This window comes from Manihot esculenta, chromosome 5 (assembly GCF_001659605.2).
Source record: "Manihot esculenta cultivar AM560-2 chromosome 5, M.esculenta_v8, whole genome shotgun sequence".
NCBI classification, from domain to species: Eukaryota; Viridiplantae; Streptophyta; class Magnoliopsida; order Malpighiales; family Euphorbiaceae; genus Manihot; species Manihot esculenta.
Genome location: NC_035165.2, coordinates 29,994,844 through 30,004,225, shown reverse-complemented (window position 1 = coordinate 30,004,225; position 9,382 = coordinate 29,994,844). Strand labels below are relative to the sequence as shown.

At 44.3% G+C, this 9,382-nt stretch overlaps 1 long non-coding RNA gene across 1 annotated transcript; it reads left to right on the top strand.

Annotated features, from left to right (window-relative positions):
• Positions 1–984: 984 nt before the first annotated feature.
• LOC122723650 lies at positions 985–3,242 on the top strand. The gene is made up of 2 exons (XR_006350651.1): positions 985–1,559; positions 2,965–3,242. It is a non-coding gene; the product is annotated as an uncharacterized LOC122723650 (long non-coding RNA).
• Positions 3,243–9,382: the final 6,140 nt, after the last annotated feature.

The following is a 9,382-nucleotide window of genomic DNA, read 5'->3' as shown; positions in this document are numbered from 1 at the left end:
CATGAGCATAAATGCTATGATGTGATGCTATGTATGTGATGAGGGTTCATGTGTTTCCACATGAACCATATGATGCTAATGATTGTTTATGCTATGTGCTGTTTTTCAGAAGCTAGAATGAGAGGAACTCGTCGATCTGCACGATTGACTGGAGTGCCACCTCAGGACGAGGGCGCTGATGCCCGTCCTCCAGCATTGCCTAGGGCAATGTCCAGTAGGTCCAACAGAGACAGAGTAGCTAGAGACCCTAGAAGGTCTTTGGATCTGGGTAGAAGCAGATCAGTAAGGGGAACAGTGCAGGGAGGAATGTCTGAGGATATGGAAGTAGATCAGAGGAGGGATGGCAGTCTCGGTGTGAGCATGCCGGAAGAGGGCATGGGAGAATCAGAAGGAGGCACTCAGGCCTCGAGTTATGTCCAGCCACATCACTACCCACCCTATTCACACCATCCAGGGTATTCGATGGGAGGTACATCGGATTACCCCAGTTTTAGCCCTTATCCTCCACATATGCCATACCCACCTTACTACCCACCATACTCTCAGTACCCCATGTACCCACCTCCACCTCCCTATACCAGTACAGCAAACCCTAACCCAGGGGATGTTGCACCTCCACCACCACCAGTACCTACTGTAACATCCTCAAACCCATAGCTAGAGCAGTGACATCACTAGGTATGGGTTAGGCTATTTCACTACTAAAGTAAGTGGCATTAGGGGAGGTGCTAGCTTACCCCGAGCTACTTAGGGGAGGTACTAGCATAACTCTAATCTGCTAATAACTGAATTATAGAAAACTCAAATATAGAAACGGACATATTCAGAAATAAAGTAGACAGTGTGATTAGCGAGTCGGGAACGAGTCACTTTTGGGAGGTGCTTAGGGTTTTCTGACGTGCTTGCTTGAGGTGTTTGTTTTAAATCCGTCATGCTTGCTTAAGTGGAAAGGACTTCTAAAGGCTAAAAGCATATTTTAGTAGGTCAATCTATGATTATTGAAAGTTTAAAAACTAAATTGAAATATGGTAAAAAGTTTAGTGGGTTAAAGTATAAATATGGAAAGTTAAAATATAAAAGTCAAATTTTACTTTCCATGTGTCACCTAGCTATTGGATGAAGAAATGACCAAGCAATTTGAAAAAGGGATTGTCATCTTCTCCATTTCACTTTGCCGTAGCTCACACCATAGGAAACCAAAGAATTTCTTTTCTTTCTCCCACCAAAGCCAAGCCAAAACCTCACCAAATCAACTTCTTTCTTTAACCAAAATTCATCCTAAGATCAAGATCTAAAGGAAGAGCCATATATTGAAGGGATTGAAGAAGAAAAGTTTAGGGTTCCATATACACCAAGCTTGAAAATCAAAGGTAAGTTTAGAAATGAGTAGAAAATAGCATCATCTCATTTCTTCATGCATGGATTTGAATTATAAAGCTTTAATTTATAGTTTATTCAATCCTTTCCTAAGACATAAATTGACCTAGGTGAAGGAACATCAAAGGGAAAGGAGATAGCTAGAGATTAGAAGAGGAAAAGAAAGGAGGAATTCAAGAAAGGTTTGGTGTTTGTATGATTTTCTGTTTTCCTTGGATTCTGCCATGAATAAGTGAAATTAGGGGTTGATTTTACTTGCTGGAAATGTTGCTTTGACTGTATAAATATGTTATATGAATGTTAAAATGATGTTTGAAAGGCTTAGAGTAAAGAAATTTAACATGAGAGCGAAAAGTGCAAATCTGCCAGAATAGGTTCTAACAGGACAGTCAGTGTTGGAAGCCTTATAACTTATTGTGTATTTATTGAAATTAGTCCTAAGATATACCAAATGAAAGATAAGACAAAGATCTAAAACTTTTATGAATTGACCAAATTCTGAATCTGTAGGTAAGATGATGAAAATTTGAAGTGAACCTAAACTGGATACAGAGTTAGTGCATCCGGAACAGTGTGTATTGATTATACTATAACTAATTATGTACTCAGTGAAATTTGTTAATACCAGTGCCAAATGAATCCTAAGAAGTATACCTAAAACTTTGTAGAAGACACTTAAGCTTGAATTTGTATAGAAATGTATGAATCTGATAATTTTTGTGATACTATAAACAGGTACTAATACTGGACTGATTAAGACCTGATTGAGCAGCTGGTAAAGAAAAATTCATAACTTAAGTTAGGATGATCAGAATTGCATGAATCATACCTTGTTGGAAAGATAAGACATAAATGTACATTTCTTATGAAGAAAATGAAGTTAAATTATAACTCTAAACTACTTGAAAAGTTGATGCAATATATGGCAGAATGTAGTTTTCTACATTAAAATGCTAAGTCAATAAAGTTTTGCACTATTTGCCATGAGTTTTCCATATTGTAAATCTTGGCATATGATATATGTAACTTGGAAAATGAATTCAAATAGCTTCAAATGGCATGCATTTTACATTGATACATTGAATTAATAGTGCTTGGCCCTGGTAAACGTAATAGGAGTCGAGGTTAGTATAAGGGTATGGCATGCCATATAAACATACAGAGTTCGCAGTACTGCTACCGATACATGATTTTTATTTGAGGTTACATATCAGGTACCTCATAAGCACGGTCATAGAGCCCTGCTATCACAGTTTTGGCCTCTGAGCCTACCGTTCGGCACTCTGTGCCTACCGTTATAACTCCTTATCTACCTAGACGATCCTACTATGTGTTTATAAGGGCTAAGATCTTAATTAAGATTGATACTTGATTTTGTGAACTTATTAGTGAGTGTTAATATGTTTGCATCTCTTACATGCACTAAGCTGTGGTAATTTATTATAAATAGAAAATGTGCAATAACGGAAAAAGAAGATGTTTTTATTCCGATTATCTGTATACGTGAACTTGTTTGCTCTATTTTGTTATTTGTTTGCTATCACCCACTGAGCATTAGCTCAGCGTGTTGGTTTTTACCTCACGCAGGTTGTAGATAAAATAGGGCAACAGAAGTTATCAGAGATCTACATCAGATATCAAGGCCATCATCATAGCTGGTTGTTTTGAGTCTCGGAGTCATAGTACAGTTTTATTTTGGCATGTACATATTAAATAGAGTGAGTTGTGAAGGTTATGTAAATCAAAGAATAGTAAGATATCAAGTGACAGTTGTTAGTATTATTATAAGTGTGATGTTCATATGTATTACAGGTTAAAGTGCTAATAAAACAGAGAAAACTCTGCCGAAAATTTTGGTTTAAAAATCTCACGCTTATTTTAATCTTGATGAAAGTTACATGCATTACCTAAAAACTTGGTATTTACAGATAAAAGAAATTGTTTAGTCCTGATATATCTAAAAAGGTATAGTTTGTGACATTCCTTGCTCTATCTACTCTTTGATAGGGTAAGGGGTGTTACACCTACTGTCCCGGAAACACAAGTACCCAAACCTACCTCATCTGGAGGGAGCAAGGTCAAGATGACCGATTATATGAAGCTGGGTGCTCCCCAGTTTGAAACCGGTGACGATCCGTTCGTGTACTTGGAGCGGGTCAAGGCAATTACAGATGAGATAGGGGCTGACGATAGTAGAGCCATTCAGATGGCCGGGTTCACGTTTAAGTGCAAGAAGGCACGGGAGTGGTTCAAGAATTATGTGAACCCGAGAGTGGACAGCATGAATTGGGAAGAGTTTGCAAACGAGTTTGCAGGATGGGCTTTCCCTGATAGTTCAAGGGAATTGAAGATGATAGAATTCGAGCAGTTGAGGCAAACTGATGACATGAGTATAGATGAGTACACAGACAGGTTCCTGGAGTTGTTGCCATATGCTGGGCTGAATTTGGACACAGATCAAAAGAAATCAAGGAGATATATTATGAGGCTGCACTCCAGGTATTCCTCTTTGGTACAGTCAGCAGAGAGGGAGAGTTTCCATGCCATAGTGGATATGGCTAGGAGAATGGAGGCTAGTGCTATCGTTGAGGGGAAGATAAAACAGTCAGTGGCACAGTCTTCTGGTTCCAAGACCCCAGGTGGGGAAAGGTTAGACTCTTCTTCTCTGAGTGCAGCAGTTGCAGGCAGTAAGAAGTGGGACAGAGGCCACAGAAAATCTAAAAAGAATAAGTTCTGGAACAAGATCAAGTCAGGTCTGGGATTAGGCAGTGGCTCAAGCTCTGGCGCAGAGGTTACAGCATGTATGAGATGTGGGAGACCACACAAGGGAGTATGTCTGGCAGGGACAAACACGTGTTTCAGATGCGGACAGGCGGGTCATTTGGCTCGAGACTGTCCTAGAGCAGCCTTTGCAGCACCGTCTCAGCAGACAGCCTCCGGCAGTGTGGTGCAGCCAGTAGCTCCAGCCGCAACACAGGCCAGTGGCAGAGGCAGAGGGAGAGGGTCAGCCTCTTCATCAGCAGGATACAGAGGTGAAGGTCCATCAGCTCCGGCACGGATCTTCACTATGACTCAGCAGGAGGCCAGCACATCCAACACCGTGGTGGCAGGTAATCTCATCATTGGTTGTTCTGATGTGTATGCCTTAATGGACCCGGGTGCATCTCATTCTTTTGTTGCTCCGAGAGTCGTGGAGAGGGTAGGATTGATGGTCTCTGGGTTAGAGTGTCCCCTATGGGTCAGTGGACCCAAGTGTGACCCGTCAGTGGCAGAGGCGGTCTGCCAATGTAGTCTAGTTTTCATAGAGGGAAGATGCCTTTCCGCCAACCTCGTGGTTCTAGATTTGACAGATTTTGACGTCATTCTAGGGATGGATTGGTTATCGACCCATGGTGCTACCTTGGACTGTAGAGACAAGGTAGTCAGATTCAGAGATCAGGATGGGTCAGAGGTCGTCTTCAGAGGAGACAAGAGGGGTACACCTAGAGGTCTGATCTCAGCTCTTCAGGCTCGTAGGTTGCTTAGGAGGGGATGTCAGGGGTTTCTAGCTCATGTGAGGGAGTTAGATAGTCATGTCAGAGAGCCCGCCTCAGTGCCTGTGGTGAGTGAGTTCTTAGATGTTTTCCCAGACGAGCTGCCAGGGTTACCACCTGCTAGGGAGATAGAGTTCGAGATTGAGTTAATGCCTGGTACCAGACCGATCTCTATCCCTCCCTACAGGATGGCACCAGCTGAACTGAAAGAACTGAAGGAACAGTTGCAAGAGCTGGTAGATAAGGGTTTCATCCGACCGAGTACTTCACCTTGGGGTGCTCCGGTTTTGTTTGTGAGGAAGAAGGATGGATCCCTTAGACTTTGTATCGACTACAGACAGTTGAACAAGGTCACTACCAAGAACAAGTACCCTTTGCCGAGGATCGACGATCTATTCGACCAGCTAACAGGAGCAGGTTGTTTCTCCAAAATAGATCTGAGATCAGGGTATCATCAGTTGAGGATAAGGAATGAAGATGTACCGAAGACAGCTTTCAGGACCAGGTATGGGCACTATGAGTTCCTTTTGATGCCGTTTGGGTTGACCAACGCCCCTGCAGCATTCATGGACCTCATGAACAGAGTATTCAGTCAGTATCTGGATCACTTCGTTATTGTCTTCATAGATGATATCTTAGTGTACTCCAGAAATGCAGAGGAGCATGCCCATCACCTGAGGACAGTTTTGCAGACCTTGAGAGAGCATGGCTTGTATGCCAAGTTCTCCAAGTGTGAGTTTTGGCTTAGGAGCATTTCATTCTTGGGGCACATTGTGTCAGAACAGGGTATTGAAGTAGACCCCAAGAAGGTAGAGGCTGTAGCTAACTGGCCTAGACCCACCACAGTGACCGAGATCAAAAGTTTTCTGGGTTTAGCAGGTTACTACAGGAGGTTCGTTCAGGACTTCTCAAAGATTGCTGCTCCTATGACCAAATTGACAAAGAAGAATCAGAAGTTCATATGGACCGATCAGTGTGAGGAAAGCTTTGAGGAGCTTAAGAGGAGGTTGACTTCAGCACCGGTGTTAGCTCTGCCAAAAAGTGATGATGACTTCTCAGTATATTGTGATGCGTCCCGTGTGGGACTGGGTTGTGTGCTAATGCAAAATGAGAGGGTGATCGCTTATGCTTCTAGGCAGCTGAAGAAGCATGAGCTGAATTACCCCACACATGACCTAGAGATGGCAGCAGTGATCTTTGCACTCAAGATGTGGAGGCATTACCTTTATGGGGTAAAGTGTGAGATCTTCACAGATCATAAGAGCCTGCAATACATCCTGAGTCAGAGAGAACTGAACATGAGGCAGAGGAGATGGGTAGAGCTGTTGAGTGACTATAATTGCAAGATTCAGTACCATCCGGGTAAGGCGAATGTTGTGGCAGACGCCCTAAGCCGGAAATCACTCGGCAGTCTATCCCACATTTCAGCAGAGAGGAGGCCGGTGGTGAAGGAGTTCCACAGACTTATGAGTGAGGGATTACAGTTGGAGTTGTCTGGCACAGGTGCCTTAGTGGCTCAGATGAGAGTGACACCCGTGTTTCTGGAGCAGGTAGCTCAGAAACAGCATGAGGACCCAGAGTTGGTCAGGATAGCCAGAACGGTTCAGTCAGGCCAGAGTAATGAGTTCAAGTTTGATGATAAGGGGATCCTCCGCTACGGGAACAGATTATGTGTGCCAGATGACATTGGTCTGAAGGGAGATATTATGGGGGAAGCCCATAATACCAGGTATAGTGTTCACCCTGGAGCCACCAAGATGTATCAGGATCTGAAGAGAGTGTATTGGTGGCCAGCTATGAAGAAGGACGTGGCACTGTTCGTGTCAGCCTGCGATGTGTGTCAGAGGGTGAAACTAGAGCATCAGAAGCCGGCTGGAATGTTGAATCCACTACCGATTCCAGAGTGGAAATGGGAGAATATAGCTATGGACTTCGTAGTGGGGTTACCGGCGACGTCCAACAGATTGGACTCCATATGGGTGATTGTGGACAGACTCACCAAATCTGCTCACTTCATCCCTGTCAAGAGTGGTTACTCTGTGGACAAGTTGGCGCAGGTGTACGTAGATGAGATTGTCAGACTGCATGGGGTCCCGGTATCTATAGTGTCGGATAGAGGGCCCCAGTTCACCTCCAGGTTTTGGCGGAGTCTGCAGAACGCTATGGGTACCAGATTAGACTTCAGTACTGCCTTCCACCCACAGACAGACGGACAGTCAGAGAGGACCATCCAGACAATAGAAGATATGCTCAGAATGTGTGTGCTAGATTTTGGCGGTTCTTGGAGGCAGCATCTACCTTTGGTGGAATTTGCCTACAATAACAGCTATCATGCTAGCATAGGGATGGCTCCATATGAAGCTTTATATGGAAGGAAGTGCAGATCACCTATCTGCTGGGAAGAAGTAGGAGAGAGGACTCTTGCGGGTCCGGAGTTAGTAGAGCTTACCAGCAGGGTGGTACCCATTATCAGAGAGAGGATCAAGACTGCTGCTAGTCGGCAGAAGAGTTATGCAGATATCCGCAGAAGACAGCTAGAGTTTCAGGAGGGGGATTTGGTTTTGCTCAAAGTGTCTCCTATGAAAGGAGTGGTTCGGTTCGGGAAGAAGGGTAAGTTAGCTCCACGGTACATCGGTCCTTTCGAGGTGTTTCAGAGGGTCGGTAATGTGTCGTACAAGCTAGACTTGCCTGCTTCGATGGAGAGAATCCATCCGGTTTTTCATGTTTCTCTGTTACGGAAGTACGTGTCGGATCCTGGAAAGGTTCTTAGTGAGCCTGATATGGAGATCCATGAGGATCTCACCTATGTAGAACAGCCAGTGCGGATCCTAGACACTCAGATCAGAAAGCTGAGGAACAAGGAAATCCCGATGGTGAAGGTCCTTTGGAACCACCACAACTTAGAGGAATGCACTTGGGAGACACGGGAGTCTATGCTCCAGCAATACCCCCATCTGTTTTGAGGTGAGTGTTAGTTGTTCTATGTATTGCATGTATGATATATTGTATGCTATGTGGTATGTTATGATTGATGCCATGCTTTGTATTAGTTGAGGAACATTCGGGGACGAATGTTCTTAAGGGGGGGAGAATGTAATACCCGGCTAGACTCCGGTATCGGAATCCCTACCGTCCGGTGGGACCTCGGATGTCGGAAACCTCTAGAAGGGTAAAACTATGATTTTATGAAATGTTTTCATGTATTTCATGTTTTTAAGTAAGAATTAAATGAGTTTTTGCATGAACAATCTTTGGAGGAAAACCCAGGTTCGGCCGCCGAACTTTGAGGTTCGGCCGCCGAACATGCATGCTTTCGGAGGGACTTTAGGCGCCCGAAAATTTTGAGTGAGGGAAATGCAGGTTCGGCCGCCGAACTCCAAGTTCGGCCGCCGAACCTTGCATGCATGCGGAGGCACCTTCGGCCCCCGAACGTGGCCTGGCCAGCCACCTATAAAAGGGGCACTTAGCCGAAATGGGAGAGTTTTCTCCCATTTTCGACCTCAGCGAGCTTCCGACCTCCCTCTCCCAAATCTTGTGTTTTTCCTTCAATCCCCACCATTTTCTTTGAGTTTTAAGGTTCCACAAAAGTTTTTGAGTGTTTTTAAGCAAGTTTGGAGCTTGGAAGTCTTGGAGCTAAATCCCTCCATTTTCCGAGCTAGGGTCGTTCTTCCTCTCGATCTTCAAGAGGTAAGCTTCGATCTATGTTTCCTTTATGTTTTATGAAAGTTTTATGCAAGTTGATGGGGTAGAATGCATGTTTAGGCTTGTTGTTAGGTTTATGGATTTATGTTGTGATTTGAACAATGTATGTTGGAAATGTGTTGTTTGAAGTGTTGTAGTTGGAGTATATTATGGTTTGAGACCCCTAGGTGTGATGTATGATGTGTATGCATGTGTAGAGACAAGTTTATGCAGGTTTTGAGGCGTTTTGGAGGCTGTGGACACAAGGGAGCCAAGTTTCTGCCCTTCGGCAGAAACTCAGGTTCGGCCGCCGAAGTGACTTTCGGCCGCCGAACCCCCTTGTGGAGGCAGTTTCGGCTGCCGAAGCCTGCCCCCGAAACTCAAGTTTCGTCTCTGTCTGGGAGGTTCGGCCGCCGAAAGTGCCGCCGAACCTGCATGACTTTCGGCTGCAGAGGGACTTTCGGCCGCCGAACCTGCCGCCGAAAGTGCCCTGTTCAGCCATTTCTTGCATGTTTTCATGTGATGTTTTTAGGATGCTTTAGGGGGTTTTTGGGGAGTATTTTTTAGAGTCATGTTCATGTATGTTTGGTGCCTCATTTGAGTCCACCTGTGTAGGTTCGGACCCGAGGAACCGAGACCCTCGGTTGTGAGATAGTCGTTCTGAGTTCGTTGTTAAAGCTTCAGTTACCTGGTGAGTGGAACAACCCCTTAAGCTTTAAAGTAAATGAATAAATGAATGAATCATAAAGCATTGCCCATGCATCATTATGCCATGAGATATATTAGGTTGT